Source organism: Manis pentadactyla, chromosome 5, assembly GCF_030020395.1.
Source record: "Manis pentadactyla isolate mManPen7 chromosome 5, mManPen7.hap1, whole genome shotgun sequence".
In the NCBI taxonomy this organism is placed as follows: domain Eukaryota; kingdom Metazoa; phylum Chordata; class Mammalia; order Pholidota; family Manidae; genus Manis; species Manis pentadactyla.
Window position 1 is genome coordinate 61,792,683 of NC_080023.1, and position 16,789 is coordinate 61,809,471.

General features: G+C 37.2%; 1 long non-coding RNA gene across 1 annotated transcript; it reads right to left on the bottom strand.

The window, feature by feature from the left end:
- Nucleotides 1-1,590: 1,590 nt before the first annotated feature.
- On the bottom strand, nt 1,591-16,719 carry LOC130683797 (uncharacterized). The gene is made up of 3 exons (XR_008997756.1): nt 16,377-16,719; nt 2,980-3,068; nt 1,591-1,967 (listed from the first exon to the last, which is right to left on the bottom strand). It is a non-coding gene; the product is annotated as an uncharacterized LOC130683797 (long non-coding RNA).
- Nucleotides 16,720-16,789: the final 70 nt, after the last annotated feature.

Consider the following 16,789-nt stretch of genomic DNA (forward strand, 5'->3'; position numbering starts at 1 on the left):
CCCTAGTTAAGAACTGAACTATTGTATCAGCATATTTTTAAATATAAAAAGAATAAAGAACCCAGAAGACAGAAAAATCTCAAGAGCAAAAAGTATTGGGGATTAAAATTTTTTTAAGTAAAATTTCAGGGGAAGCAGGACATGGTAAAAAGCCACTGACTGGTCTTTCTTTATCAATTCAATAGCTGCATCTTAGAAACAAGTGTTATCATAATGGGTTTTCCCTGAATTTTTACAACCTGACCACATCTTGTAAAGGCCCACTCTCTGTGCCAGTTTTGCTCTTACTACCCGAATTAATTTGGCTGATAGTTTCTGCTCTACCATTGGATCATTTAGAATGCACGAAGAACATTCAAACTAATGATACAGTAGATGGGTAACAGTAACTCTAACCTGAGCAAGAGTAAGCGGATTCTGTTCGCTACCAAACATTATAGTATTTTATAGTAACCACAAAAGGTCGTTTGGTTCTCCTGTTACAATGACTATGAAAGTAAGCAGAAACTCTTGCTGTTATTACTACCGACCACAAACACAAAGACAAGATGTGCGTATAAGGCATAACTTAACATACAAAATTCCTTTAGAAATCATTCCATTTTTTTTTGTTGTTCAGAATTTTCAATCACAAAACACCTCAGTTAACCAAAGTAAGAATTTCAAACCTAGAACAGTTCGTCTAATCTCAAGTACATGGCAAAACCTCAAACTTAAATACTTTAAAAGCTCATGTAGGAGTGGCATCCTCCCCAAAGTCAAGGTCCTGTTCTCTGGTGGGCAGCAGGGACAGCCAGGCCTGGCATGTGGCTGTCCTTCTCTGGTTTGGGGGCACTTTTAACACAGCTTTCCCAGTGTAGTTTTCCCAAGATCTAGTCCCCTTTCTAACCCTCTTTTTCTTTGTACCCTCAAGTCATCTCCTTCTGTCCCCTGAGGCTCTCAGCTGGCACAGGTACACCTAAACATAGCCCTCCTGTTGCTAACTCCTCTGTTTTTTTTCTTATATATATATATTTTTTATTTTGGTATCATTAATATATAATCACATGAGCAACATTGTGGTTACTAGATTCCCCCCAATATCAAGTACCCACAACATACCCCATTACAGTCACTGTCCATCAGCATAGTAAGATGCTATAGAGTCACAACTTGTCTTCTCTGTGCTATACTGCCTTCCCTGTGCTCCACCCTACGTTATGTGTGCTAATCATAATGCTTCTCAGTCCTCTTATCCCTCCCTTCCCACCCACCCTCCCCAGTCCCTTTCCCTTTGGTAACTGTTAGTCTGTTCTGTGAGTCTGTTGCTGTGTTGTTTCTTCAGTTTTTTCTTTGTTCTTATACTCCACAGATGAGTGAAATCATTTGGTACTTGTCTTTCTCCACCTGGCTTATTTCACTGAGCATAATACCCTCTAGCTCCATTCATGTTGTTGCAAATGGTAGGATTTGTTTTCTTCTTATAGCTGAATAATATTCCATTGTGTATATGTACCACATCTTCTTTATCCATTCAATTGGAGTAAAGGAAACATTTCCTCTTACTCATCCTAGTTTTTGTGACCTATGTCCACCAAAATCACTCTTAAATAAACGTACACATTTATTCACATAACATACAAAGTTGAACATACAAAAATAACATGGCCTTTTATAATGTTTCTCTCTTCCTCCTTTTTTTTTTTTTTACTCACTTCTAATCTGGGGAACTTTAAATACACAATCTACTAATAGTAAATACACATTCATACAACAAGAACCATATCACTATTCTTTCATTGGCTATATCTTGAAATAGCATCAGAGGGGCACATTGCATCTTCCATTGAAACATTTAAAAGTTTGTCTTTCCTTCTTCTGCAAGAAATGTAGGTAGCTCAGAAGTAAATGATCAAAACCACGAATCTCTCCTCGGATATTTGCACTTTTTTCGCAAGAGGATATCATCTCAAGTGTTAGAGCAGCATCTAAGAACACAAGGGGAACATATGCCACCAAATACTTTATATAAAATCTTTCTAGAAATTGATTTCTATCTCACTTTCGCACATTGTTTATATTGATAATATCAGTACAGGTATTACATAGTCTAAGAAAACCTTGGCCCATATGTATCAAAAGCAAGATTTTAAAGACGATCTTTAGGATAATAACTAACCTAAACTATCATGTGTAGCACACATCTGCTTTTATGTAAATAATGGCTAAGTTTGACAAAACAGGCACAAGTTTTATAGAGCCTGCAGTTTATACAGCGTGTATGATGAATGCACTGAAAAGCCTTCTCCAAGGGCCCTGGAAGGGACCTGTACAAATGAAGGCTTAAAACGTAAGATTTGCTCACTTCACAGTAAATTCACATTTGATGTCACAGATGTTCAAAATGCTTTGTGGAGGTTAACATATTAATTCCAACAACACAGTTATAAGAATGTAGGATTTTAGCACCATCACATTTTATAGAGTTAATGAGGTTTTAAACATTGAATGACTTGTCTGAGGTCACATAGCAAATTATCACTCAAAAAGGTCTGATGTTTGGTTTTGTTTCTTTGGTACTAGAAAGCTATATTTAAAAGGAAAGCAATCATTTGGTAAAGTGCTGATCCCTCTTTATTGAGAAAAAGATTACCAAGCAATCATTTTATCTTTCTTGCTACCAAACCTGAAGGGCAAATGACTGATAAGGAAGACAAGCGTATTTCCTTCCAGAGCACCTGTCACCCTAAATTCACCTATCTGCACTCAGTAAAATACAAGATTAATTTAAGAGAAAGAGATGTGAACTTGATGAAAAGGGATTTCATTCTAGACACAAATGCTACTTTTGTTTTTCTAAGTAGTGTAACTTCTTTATCAGGAGTTCTCATGTAATCAATCACTAGGCAACTGCAGAATTCGGTCTTCAGCAAGCTACAAAATACTTCCCATGAAAGGTTACACATCTTTAACTAGTTTCCAATGAGAAATCAGACCTACCCAGTTCAGAACCAAAATGACTCTCAGTGCTAGTGTTCCACTTGAGGCAAATCACCCTCCGAATCATCTGACAGGGCAGAGCTTGATACCTGTAAATTAATAATCAAGCATTATAGGTTCTCATTCATTGTAAAAGTCCCACTTCCCAAAAATTCCAATTCTTGTTGTTCAAGTATCAGATGCTTAGAATTAATTATTCACAGATCAAGTTGCTTGCACAGAAGAGGATGAAATAAAGGGAGGTTATTCTTTGACACCTTTGTGACACGTGTTAAAAGATACATCTGATGTGCTAGGGCAGTGTAGACCCACTACAATCCATTTCTCCTACTTATTACCAGAAAAACAAATGAAACAAAACCCTTTGGGAAAAATATAGAAAACAACTGAGGATGAAAGAAGGGAGTCAAAACTTGGAGATGTGACCCTTCACATGGGAGTAGGTTTCTAATTTTGTTTGCTTTTCACTCCTGTGGCTTTGCCTAAAGGGTAGCTCTAGTCTCACAGTAGTGAGGAAGTGCAAGAGAGTAAATTTCCAAAAGAAATCCATCTTACAAAGACATAGAAAACAGGAAAAGGAGTCCCTGAAGGCCAAAAAGTATTGGGGGAAATTCTACCAGGAAGAGAACTGGAGAAGTGGATCTTCTAATTCCGTGTATAAACCTACAGAAGTCTCAGTCCAATTCCCAACGTGGGCATGCATGGTAGAGTGCCAAACACACACAGCAAAGGCTTAAAGAACTGAGCTGAGGTTTGAATCACATGCCCAAGTCTCCAGTTAACCCCAAACTACAGGCACATGACAGGGTGCAAACTAGGGTATTAGAGAGCTGAAATTCAAACTCTCACAGAAGGTAAAGCAGAATTTACAGTGTGAACAAAACTTTGGGTGACTACCTGCTAAAACAAAAATTTCAACAATCTCCAGAGGATTATAATAGGACTCAGAGGTACACAACATAACATTTGAAATGTCCAAGATACAATCTAAATGTACTGGACACAGAAAGATCTAAGAATGTGATATCTTTTTTTAAGAGAAAAGGCAACCAAAAGATATTAATCCTGAGTTAGCCAAGATGTTGGAACTTCTTATACTAATTATTTATATACATATACACACTTTAAAGCAGCCATTATAAATAGGTTACATGAGATAAAAGATAACATTCTTGAAGTGCATGAAGGGACATAAATTCTTAGTAGAAAACTAGAAGCTCTAAAAAAGAACTGTGTGGACATTTTAGGTCTAAGAAATAACAGTATCTGAAATATAAAAACTTCACTAAATGGGCTTAAGAGCAGAATGGAAATGACAAAATAAAGAGTCAAATAACTTGAAGATAGATCAATAGAAATTATCCAGTCTGAAGAATAGAGAGAAAAGAGGTTAAAGAAAGTGAAGAGTCTCAGGAACCTGTGAGAAAATACTGAAAGGTCTAACATATGTGTCACTGGAAGGAGAAGAGAAAGCGAATATGAGGAAGGAAAGTGCTTGAAGAAATAATGCCAAAAATTTCCAAATGTGGTAAAAGAAATAAGTTTACAGATTCAAGAAGCTCAGCAAACCCCAACCAGGATACACTCAAAGAAAACTATGCCTAGACACATGATATTTAAGCTAATAAATACAAAAGATAAAAATTAAACCGTGAAAGCAGCTAGGGGAAAATGAAGCATTACATAGAGAGGAAGAGCAATTCAAATGCCTAAGAACCAGAAATCATAGAGATCAGAAGACAGAGAATAATATTTTCATAGTCCTGCGAGAAATAAAATTAAAGAAAACTACCAACTCAAATTTTATATCCAGTGAAAATACATTCCAGGATTGAAGGAAAAACAAAGTCATTCTCAGAATTTGTCATCATCAGACCTGCTCTGCAAGAAATGCTAAAGGAAGTTTTTCTAACTAAGAGAAATGATAACCAGAAAATAAAACTGTAATCTTTAAGAAAGAAGAGCAACAGAAACTATAAGTAACTAGGTAAATATAGAAAACACATTTTTTCTCACAGATTATTTAAAATATTTATGACTGTTAAAAGCAAAAAGTATGACATATTGTAGTGGGGTTTTCAATGTATATAAATAAAATACATATGTAACTCTAACATTAAGTTGGGAAATATGTTTACAAGGTTTCTACATTTATAAGTGGTACAATATTTACATAGACTGAAAGATTATTTATGTATATTGTAACCCCTAGAGCAATAATTTAAAAAAATATTAAGAGATATTCCCAAAAACCAATATTAAAAAGTCAAAATGCAAAAGAATACTGGAAAGGGAAAACAGATGAACAAACAAAAATAACAGTAAAAAGACAGTCAGATCCAAAAATATTAATAATCATATTAAATGGTAATAACCTAAATATTCAGTAGTAAGCAGAATTCTAAAGGTATCTCCTTAATATTCCTATCCCCAGTTAGTCAAATTAATTTAGCTACTGTTGTAAAGGGACTTTGCACTCAAAAATAAGGCTACTAATCAGCTGACCCTAAGATAAAGAAATTTTCCTGTGGACCCAATGTAATCACATGTGCCCTCAAAACAGAATAAGTCAGAGAGATGAGGAAGAAGAGGAGTCAGTCAGAGTGAAAGAGTAAGAAGGATTAGAACACTGTTGCTGGCTTTAAAAGTGGAATTAGGCCATGAGCCAAGGAATGTGGGTGGCCTCTGAGAACCACCACTGGGTATCAGCCATCAAGGAAAGAGGGATCTCAGTCCCACAACCACATGGAACTACATTCTGCCAGCAACCTGAGTGAACCTGATTCTTCCCTAAATGAAACAGATTATTCCCTACAGCCTTTAGAAAGAGACTTAGCCCTGCTGACATCTTATTTTGGTGCATGAGACACTTATGAAGAGAAGTAGCTGTGCCCAGGCTTCTGACACACGGAAAATGTGAGGTAATAACTGGATATTGTCTTAAATTGGCAGTAATTTGTTAGCAGCAATAGAAAATTAGTATACATTCCAATTAAAAGAATTGGAGTTGACAGAATCAATACAAAGCAAAGACCCAATTTATGTGCTATTGGCCAAAGAAACACTTTAAATATAACAACCAGGTAGGTTGAAAGCAAATGAAAGTAAAAAGTATACCATGGAAACAAATTAGCATAAGTAGACTGGAGTGGCTATTTTAATCTCACATAAAATAGACTTCAAGGCACAGAGCACTACAAGAGATAACAAGACATTTCATAATGATAAAAGGGAAATGTATCAAGAATACAAAATAATTATAAGTGTTTATGTACCTAATAATAAAGATTTAAAATACATGACGCAAAAAATAAGCAGATATAAGAAAAAAATAGACACTTCCACAATCATAGTAAAAGCATTTGATAGCACTTTTTCTGGAACTTACAAAACTAAATTAAAAAAATCACTAAAGACAAATAAGATCTGAACAATATCATCAACCACCTTAATCGGACTTCATATTTATGGAATAGTATATCTAACAGTTAAAGAATATACATTATTTTCAAGGGAACAAGGTTTATTCACAAAAAAAACACATTTTAGTGACTTTAAAAGAATAAAAATCATGCAAAGCATATTCTCTGACTATATGTAAATTACAAATCAATACTAACAAACTATCTAGGAGAAATCCCCAAAACTATTAGACAATATGTCTCTAAATAATTCATAGGTTAAAGAAGAAATTACAAGGAAAATAAGAAAATGCTTGGACTGAATGATAATGAAAAATACAATATATCAGAATTTGTGGGACGAAGCTAAAACAGTGCTGAGAGGAAAAAATGTATAGTTATAAGAACATAATGTATAAGTGTGTAGGGGTGGAGGAGTGGACACAGATTATGCAATACCTTACTTTCAGTATCTATTTTAGGATTGTTCCAAAAGACACATGCTAGACTGTTACAAATGTGAAATATGTGAGTTGTGTACAGAAATAAAATGCAGTTCAATCTACTGATGAATATCAAAAAGAGCAAATCACAGCTTCTGCCAAAAGACTTGCTTTCAGTCTGCTGTTGTTTCTCTTTCCATTCAGATTTTCCACACATAAACTCTGTTATTTTGATGTTAATGGTGTGTTTTCATATATCTATTTTCTCCTTTATTGTATTTTAAAAACTGGAAATTGAACAAGTAAATTGAAAGAAAAAATGCAAAACCAGTACAATATAAAAAGATTAGTCCAGAACAACAAATAAAAATGTTGAACAAGTACAAAGGCAGCCAAAGCCTTTCTTCTGTTGCAAGAAACTGAATTTGGTTATGTCAACCCTGTGGTTTTGAACAAAGAACAGGTGAAAACATCACTAGTTATCAGAGAAATGCAAATTAAAACCACAATGAGATATCACCTCACACCAGTAAGGATTGCTACCATCCAAAAGACAAACAAAAACAAAAGTTGGTGAGGTTGTGGAGAAAGGGGAACCCCTCCTACACTGCTGGTGGGAATGTAAATTAGTTCAACCACTACGGAAAGCAGTATGGAAGTTCCTCAAAAAGCTCAAAATAAAAATACCATTTGACCCAGGAATTCCACTTTTAGGAATTTACCCTAAGAATGCAGCAGCCCAGTTTGAAAAAGACAGATGCACCCCTATGTTTATCACAGCACTATTTACAATAGCCAATAAATGGAAGCAACCTAAGTGTCCATCAGTAGATGAATGGATAAAGAAGATGTGGTACATATACACAATGGAATATTATTCAGCCAGAAGAAGAAAACAAATCCTACCATTTGCAACAACATGGACGGAGCTAGAGGGTTTTATGCTTAGTGAAATAAGCCAGACGGAGAAAGAGAAATACCAAATGATTTCACTCATCTGTGGAGTATAAGAACAAAGAAAAACTGAAGAAACAAAACAACAGCAGAATCACAGAACCCAAGAATGGACTAAGAGTTACCAAAGGGAAAGGGACTGGGGAGAATGGGTGGGAAGGGAGGGATAAGGGTGGGGAAAAAGAAAGGGGGTATTACGATTAGCATGTATAAATTGGGAGGGGGCAAGGGGAGGGCTGTGCAACACAGAGAAGACAACTAGTGATTGTACAACATCTTAGTAAGCTGATGGACAGTGACTGTAATGGGGTTTGTGGGGGGGGACTTGGTGAAGGGGGGACCCTAGTAAACATAACGTTCTTCATGTAATTGTAGATTAATGATAACAACAACAAAAAAGAACACGTGAAAAATTCTGCACCCTTTAAAAATTCGTATTAACTTTAAGTTTAGGAATTTACTAAGACTCTGTAATTCCTAAATGTACAATTTGTGACTGATTAATCTTCACACAACAGGAATTTGTGTTTGTTTTGATTATGTTGCTACAGACATTGTTGACAAGAGATAAGGCAAAGCAATAGCAGTCAATAAACCTTTTTCTCAGTATCATTAGGTAATCACCTCTGTAATTTGTTATCTTCAATGTATTAGTTCCCTTGTTTCTAGAGCTCTGCAACATTATTTAAGGAGTAACAGTAGGAAAAAGCATACACCTAGATAAGAAGGCAATATACAGGGTGCTTTCTATGAAATGCAATGCTATTAAATAATGTGGATAAAGAATTAAATTACAGAACAGTTGCCTAGCATCAAGCATAGGTGAGAAGTCTGTTTGAAGAAGTAAAGGGAAAGTATAATTATACATATTCAAAGTTTGTAACTACTTATGACGAGCCCAGGAGATTAAAAGTTTTGCCAGTTTTCTTAATGTGAAAATGAATATGACTGCTGTTGATATAGAAATAGCAGAAACATAATTACACTGAAGAGTTAAAAGAAAATATAGAAAAAGATCACTACATGAAATAGCAAGTCTTTAATATGGATAGAGTAGACTGTCTTAGAGAAAAGTGTCAAATAGAAAATACATTTCTTTTCCAGTTTTTTTTTTTTGAGAGGGCATCTTTCATATTTATTGATCAAATGGTTGTTAACAGTTAACAACAATAAAATTCTGTACAGGTGACTCAATGCACAATCATTAATCCACCCCAAGCCTAATTCTCATCAGTCTCCGATCTTCTGAAGCACAACGAACAAGTTCTTACATGGTGACCAAATTCTTACATAGTGAATAAGTTCTTACATGGTGAACAGTACAAGGGCAGTCATCACAGAAACTTTCGGTTTTGATCACGCATTATGAACTATAAACAATCAGGTCAGATATGAATATTCGTTTGATTTTTATACTTGATTTATATGTGAATCCCACATTTCTCCCTTATTATTATTATTATTATTATTATTATTATTATTATTATTATTACTTTTGTTTTTTAATAAAATGCTGAAGTGGTAGGTAGATGCAAGATAAAGGTAGAAAACATAGTTTAGTGCTGTAAGAAAGCAAATGTACGTGATCAGGTGTGTGCCTATAGGCTAAGTATTAATCCAAGCTAGACAAGGGCAACAAAACATCCACGGATGCAGAAGATTTCTCTCAAAACAGGGGGGGTGAGGTTCTAAGCCTCACCTCTGTTAATCCCCAATTTCTCACCTGATGGCCCCCCTGCGACTGTGCCTGTCTTAGGTTGCTCCTCCCTTGAGGAATTTTACCCATTTCTGGCTAACCAGTCATCTTCTGGGGCCATACGGGGAAATGTAAAGTTGGTAAGTGAGAGAGAAGCCATATTGTTTGAAAAGGTTAGCTTTTTACTTCTTTGCAGATTTATGCCCTGTGAGTTTTATGCCCAGCATTTGTCTTGAGGTATCTTTACCACCTGGAAGAATTATGATACTCGGTACATTCGATATGAGGCACAAATTCTATTTAAGGGTTGTAATTAGGAAGGAAGAAGAAAAGCTATAGAAGTAGCAGGCGGAAGAAAACATGGGAAGATTGGTTATTTCTTTGACATATCTTCTTGTAGAGTAACTTAAGCATGTATAGGTTTTAAACTACTAATTAAATTGTGCACACACATTAACATAATAGTAATACAGTTACCTAACCAAAGCATACCTACAATTACCAGCCATTTCCAGTGAAACCAAGAAAACCAGTTAGGCACCCTAAGCATTTGTGAAAACTTATCTATGATATGATGGATATTGTCTAACTGAATTTGAATAGTTTGAGAAAAATCAGACAACTTGAAAAAACACATTCCTGGGAACTGTTCACATCCCATATGTTCTTTTAACAGTAAATAGACTGTAGTTGTAAGATTTTGGAGTGCTACAATTTGCACTTCTCCTAATTCTTGGTTGAGTTCCAACAGTATAGATCCAGTCAAATTTGTTATTTTACTGTTTGCACAGACCAGCTTAGATATCTCCTTCTTCATTCCAATGGCAATTCCAGGAACCAGTGGGATGAATGCAGCTACAACTGCAATAGCGCCAGGATCTTTGTTGACAGTTTTTGATGATCATCTTCTGGAATGATTCTTCCAGAGTATGTTGATGTTGGAACTTCTTCATATTGTATCTTATTTCGTTTTCTGGGTAGCCAAATTGGGCTTTGATCCTCTGTATAAACACAAACAGACCCTTTGCCCACACTTTGATATGCCCTTTCTACCATTGTGAAGAACTTATTGGAGGTCACCACACAGGAACTGCTTTTTTTCTTTTTTTTTAAGAGAAAGGAACATTATCAGAAAAATGTACTTCCATAGCTGATCAACTGACACCCTTTAAATGATCAAAATTAAAGCATGCATTAATTGTTGATTTACAGTTAGTTTTATCCTATCAGGGAGTAATCCCCCTTTCTTTTTTTTTTTTTTTGTTATCATTAATCTACAATTACGTGAAGAATATTATGTTTACTAGGCTCTCCCCTATACCAGGTCACCCCTATAAATCCCTTCAGAGTCACTGTCCATCAGCCTAGCAAAATGCTGTAGAATCACTACTTGTCTTCTCTGTGTTGTACAGCCCTCCTCTTTCTCCCACCTCCCCTTTGTGCATGCTAATCTTAATACCCTCCTTCATCTCCCCCTCCCTTATCCTTCCTTACCCACCCATCCTCCCCAGTCCCTTTCCCTTTGGTACCTGTCAGTCCATTCTTGGGTTCTGTGATTCTGCTGCTGTTTTCTTCCTTCAGTTTTTCCTTTGTTCTTATACTCCACAGATGAGTGAAATCATTTGGTATTTCTCTTTCTCCGCTTGGCTTATTTCACTGAGCATAATGTCTTCTAGCTCCATCCATGTTGCTGCAAATGGCAGGATTTGTTTTCTTCTTATGGCTGAATAATATTCCATTGTGTATATGTACCACATCTTCTTTATCCATTCATCTACTGATGGACACTTAGGTTGCTTCCAATTCTTGGCTATTGTAAATAGTGCTGCGATAAACATAGGGGTGCATCTGTCTTTTGCAAACTTGAGTGCTGCGTTCTTAGGGTAAATTCCTAGGAGTGGAATTCCTGGGTCAAATGGTAAGTTTATGAGCATTTTGAGGAACCTCCATACTGCTTTCCACAATGGTTGAACTAACTTACATTCCCACCAGCAGTGTAGGAGGGTTCCCCTTTCTTCACAGCTTCGCCAACATTTCTTGTTGTTTGTCTTTTGGATGGTAGCCATCCTTACTGGTGTGAGGTGATATCTCATTGTAGTTTTAATTTGCATTTCTCTGATAATTAGCGATGTGGAACATCTTTTCATGTGTCTGTTGGCCATTTGTATTTCTTTTTTGGAGAACTGTCTGTTCAGTTACTCTGCCCATTTTTTAAGTGGATTGTTTGTTTTTTGTTTGTTGAGGTGGGTGAGCTCTTTATATATTTTGGACAGTAAGCCTTTATTGGATCTGTCATTTTCAAATATATTCTCCCATACTGTAGGGTACCTTTTTGTTCTATTGATGGTGTCTTTTGCTGTACAGAAGATTTTCAGCTTAATATAGTACCACTTGTTCATTTTTGCTGTTGTTTTCCTTGCCCGGGGAGATATGTTCAAGAAGAGGTCACGCATGTTTATGTCTAAAAGGTTTTTGCCTATGTTTTTTTCTCAGAGTTTTATGGTTTCATGACTTACATTCAGGTCTTTGATCCATTTTGAATTTACTTTTGTGTATGGGGTTAGACAATGGTCCAGTTTCATTCTCCTACATGTAGCTGTCCAGTTTTGCCAGTACCATCTGTTGAAGAGACTGTCATTTTGCCATTGTATGTCCATGGCTCCTTTATCAAATATTAATTGACCATATATGTCTGGGTTAATGTCTGGATTCTCTAGTCTGTTCCATTGGTCTGTGGCTCTGCTCTTGTGCCAGTACCAAATTGTCTTGATTACTATGGCTTTATAGTAGAGCTTGAAGTTGGGGAGTGAGATCCCCCCTACTTTATTCTTCTTTCTCAGGATTGCTTTGGCTATTCGGGGTCTTTTGTGTTTCCATATGAATTTTTGAATTATTTGTTCCAGTTCATTGAAGAATGTTGCTGGTAGTTTCATAGGGATTGCATCAAATCTGTATATTGCTTTGGGCAGGATGACCATTTTGACAATATAAATTCTTTCTAGCCATGAGCATGGGATAAGCTTCCATTTGTTAGTGTCCCCTTTAATTTCTCTTAAGAGTGACTTGTAGTTTTCAGGGTATAGGTCTTTCACTTCCTTGGTTAGGTTTATTGCTAGGTATTTTATTCTTTTTGATGCTATTGTGAATGGAATTGTTTTCCTGATTTCTCTTTCTATTGGTTCATTGTTAGTGTATAGGAAAGCTACAGATTTCTGTGTATTAATTTTGTATCCTTCAACTTTGCTGTATTCCGATTTCAGTTCTAGTAGTTTTGGAGTGGAGTCTTTAGGGTTTTTTATGTACAATATCATATCATCTGCAAATAGGGACAGTTTGACTTCTTCTTTACCAATCTGGATTCCTTGTATTTCTTTGTTTTGTCTGATTGCCATGGCTAGGACCTCCAGTACTATGTTAAATAACAGTGGGGAGAGTGGGCATCCCTGTCTAGTTCCCTATCTCAAAGGAAGAGCTTTCAGCTTCTCACTGTTCAGTATAATGTTGGCTGTGGGTTTATGATATATGGCCTTTATTATGTTGAGGTACTTGCCCTCTATTCCCATTTTGCTGACAGTTTTTATCATGAATGGATGTTGAATTTTGTCAAATGCTTTTTCAGCATCTATGGAGATGATCATGTGGTTTTTGTCTTTCTTTTTGTTGATGTGGTGGATGATGTTGATGGATTTTCGAATGTTGTACCATCCTTGCATCCCTGGGATGAATCCCACTTGGTCATGGTGTATGATCCTTTTGATATACTTTTGTATTCTTTTTGATAATATTTTATTAAGTATTTTTGCATCTACATTCATCAGTGATATTGGTCTGTAATTTTCTTTTTTGGCGGGGTCTTTGCCTGGTTTTGGTATTAGGGTGATGTTGGCTTCATAGAATGAGTTTGGGAGTATTCCCTCCTCTTCTATTTTTTGGAAAACTTTAAGGAGAATGGGTATTATGTCTTCTCTGTGTGTCTGATAAAATTCCGAGGTAAATCTGTCTGGCCCGGGTGTTTTGTTCTTGGGTAGTTTTTTGATTACCATTTCAATTTATTTGCTCGTAATTGGTTTGTTTAACTTTTGTGTTTCTTCCTTGGTCAGTCTTGGAAGGTTGTATTTTTCTAGGAAGTTGTCCATTTCTTCTAGGTTTTCCAGCTTGTTGGCATATAGGTTTTCATAGTAGTCTTTAATAATTCTTTGTAGTTCTGTGGAGTCTGTCGTGATTTTTCCGTTCTCATTTCTGATTCTGTTGATTTGTGTTGATTCTCTTTTTCTCTTAATAAGTCTGGCTAGAGGCTTATCTATTTTGTTTATTTTCTCAAAGAACCAGCTCTTGGTTTCGTTGATTTTTGCTATTGTTTTATTCTTCTCAATTTTGTTTATTTCTTCTCTGATCTTTATTATGTCCCTCCTTCTGCTGACTTTAGGCCTCATTTGTTCTTCTTTTTCCAGTTTTGATAATTGTGATGTTAGACTATTCATTTGGGGTTGTTCTTCCTTCTTCAAGTGTGCCTGGATCGCTATATACTTTCCTCTTAAACTGCTTTCGCTGCGTCCCACAGAAGTTGGGGCTTTGTGTTGTTGTTGTCATTTGTTTCTATATATTCCTTGATTTCTATTTTGATTTGTTCATTGATCCATTGATTATTTAGAAGCATGTTGTGCAGCCTCCGTATGTTTGTGAGCCTTTTTGTTTTCTTTGTAGAATTTATTTCTAGTTTTATACCTTTGTGGTCTGAGAAATTGGTTGGTAGAATTTCAGTATTTTGGGATTTACTGAGGCTCTTTTTGTGGGCTAGTATGTGGTCTATTCTGGAGAATGTTACATGTGCACTTGAGAAGAATGTATATCCTGTTGCTTTTGGATGTAGAGTTCTATAGATGTGTATTAGGTCCATCCGTTCTACTGTGTTGTTCAGTGCCTCTGTGTCCTTACTTATTTTCTGCTCAGTGGTTCTATCCTTTGGGGTGAGTGGTGTGTTGAAGTCTCCTAAAATTAATGCATTGCAGTCTATTTCCCCCTTTAGTTCTGTTAGTATTTGTTTCACATATGCTGGTGCTCCTGTGTTGGGTGCATATATATTTAGAATGGTTGTATCCTCTTGTTGGACTGAGCCCTTTATCATTATGTAGTGTCCTTCTTTATCTCTTGTTACTTTCTTTGTTTTGAAGTCTATTTTGTCTGATATTAGTACTGCAACCCCTGCTTTCTTCTCGCAGTTGTTTGCCTGAAATATGTTTTTCCATCCCTTGACTTTTAGTCTGTGCATGTCTTTGGGTTTGAGGTGAGTTTCTTGTAAGCAGCATATAGATGAGTCTTGCTTTTTTATCCATTCTATTACTCTGTGTCTTTTGATTGGTGCATTAAGTCCATTTACATTTAGGGTGACTATTGAGAGATATGTACTTATTGCCATTGCAGGCTTTAAATTCGTGGTTACCAAAGGTTCAAGGTTAGCCTCTTTAGTTTCCTACTGCCTATCTTAGCTCGCTTATTGAGCTGTTATATACACTGTCTGGAGATTCTTTTATTCTCTCCCTTCTTATTCCTCCTCCTCCTTTCTTCATATGTTGGGTGTTTTGTTCTGTGCTCTTTTTAGGAGTGCTCCCATCTAGAGCAGTCCCTGTAAGATGCCCTGTAGAGGTGGTTTGTGGGAAGCAAATTCCCTCAGCTTTTGCTTGTCTTGGAATTGTTTAATCCCGCCATCATATTTAAATGATAGTCGTGCTGGATACAGTATCCTTGGTTCAAGGCCCTTCTGTTTCATTGTATTAAATACATCATTCCATTCTCTTCTGGCCTATAGGGTTTCTGTCGAGAAGTCTGATGATAGCCTGATGGGTTTTCCTTTATAAGTGTCCTTTTTCTCTCTAGCTGCCTTTAAAACTCTTTCTTGTCCTTGATCCTTGCCATTTTAATTATTATGTGTCTTGGTGTTGTCCTCCTTGGATCCTTTCTGTTGGGGGTTCTGTGTATTTCCATGGTCTGTTCGATTATTTCCTCCCCCAGTTTGGGGAAGTTTTCAGCAATTATTTCTTCAAAGACACTTTCTATCCCTTTTCCTCTCTCTTCTTCTTCTGGTTTCCTTTTGGATTGGTCACACAGTTCTCTTAGTATTGTTTCGTTCCTGGAGATCCTTTTATCTCTCTCTATGTCAGCTTCTATGAGTTCCTGTTCTCTGGTTTCTATTCCTTCAACGGCCTCTTGCATCTTATCCATTCTGATTATAAATCCTTCCAGGGTTTGTTTCACTTCTGTAATCTCCTTCCTGGCATCTGTGATCTCCCTCCAGACTTCATACCATTGCTCTTGCATTTTTCTCTGCATCTCCGTCAGCATGTTCATGATTTTTATTTTGAATTATTTTTCAGGAAGACTGGTTGGGTCTGTCTCCTTCTTAGGTGTTGACTCTGGAATCTTTGTCTGCCTGTAGCTTTGCCTTTTCATGGTGATAGGAATAGTTAGCAGAGCTGGGACGAGTGACGGCTGGAAGAGCTTTCCTTCTTGTTGGTTTGTGGCCTTCCTCTCCTGGGAGAACAGCGAACTCTAGTGGCTTGTGCTGGGCAGCTGTGCGCAGACAGTGCTTCTGCTTCCTGCCCGGCTGCTATGGAGTTAATCTCAGCTATTGCTGTGGGCGTGGCCTGGCTCGGGCTGCTGCTCCAAAATGGTGGAGCCCCATTGGAGGGGGTGTGGCCAGGAGGCTATTTAGATCCGTAAGGGGCCTCCATGCTCCCTGCTGCCCAGGGGATTAGAGTGCCCAGAGATCCCCAGATTCCCTACCTCTGGACTAAGTGTCCCGCCCTGCCCCTTTAAGACTTCCAAAAAGCACTCGCCAAACCAAAACAACAACAACAACAACAACAAAATTAAATAATAATTTTAAAAAAAACAAAAAACACTCACTTTTCTTTGTCCTCAGGTGCTGGCCTCAGGCACCCGCTCACCAGTCTTGCTGCCCTGCTTCCCTAGTATTGGGGTCCCTGTCCCTTTAAGACTTCCAAAAAGCACTCGCCAAAAAAAAGAGGAAAAAAGAAAAAAAAATGACTGCTCGCGTTTCTTTGTTCTCCTGCGCCAGCCTCAGGCACCCGCTCACCGGTCTTGCTGCCCTGTTTCCCTACTATCCAGGACCCCACGCACACACTGTGTCTGCGCTCTGGTCCGGATGGCTGGGGCTGGGTGTTCAGCAGTCCTGGGCTCCCTCTCCCTCCCTGCTCTGATTCCTCTCCTCCCGCCGGGAGTTGGGGGCTGGGGCTTGTATCTTACCCACTTCGTGAGGCGCTGGGTTCTTGCAGGTGTGGATGTGGTCTGGATGTTGT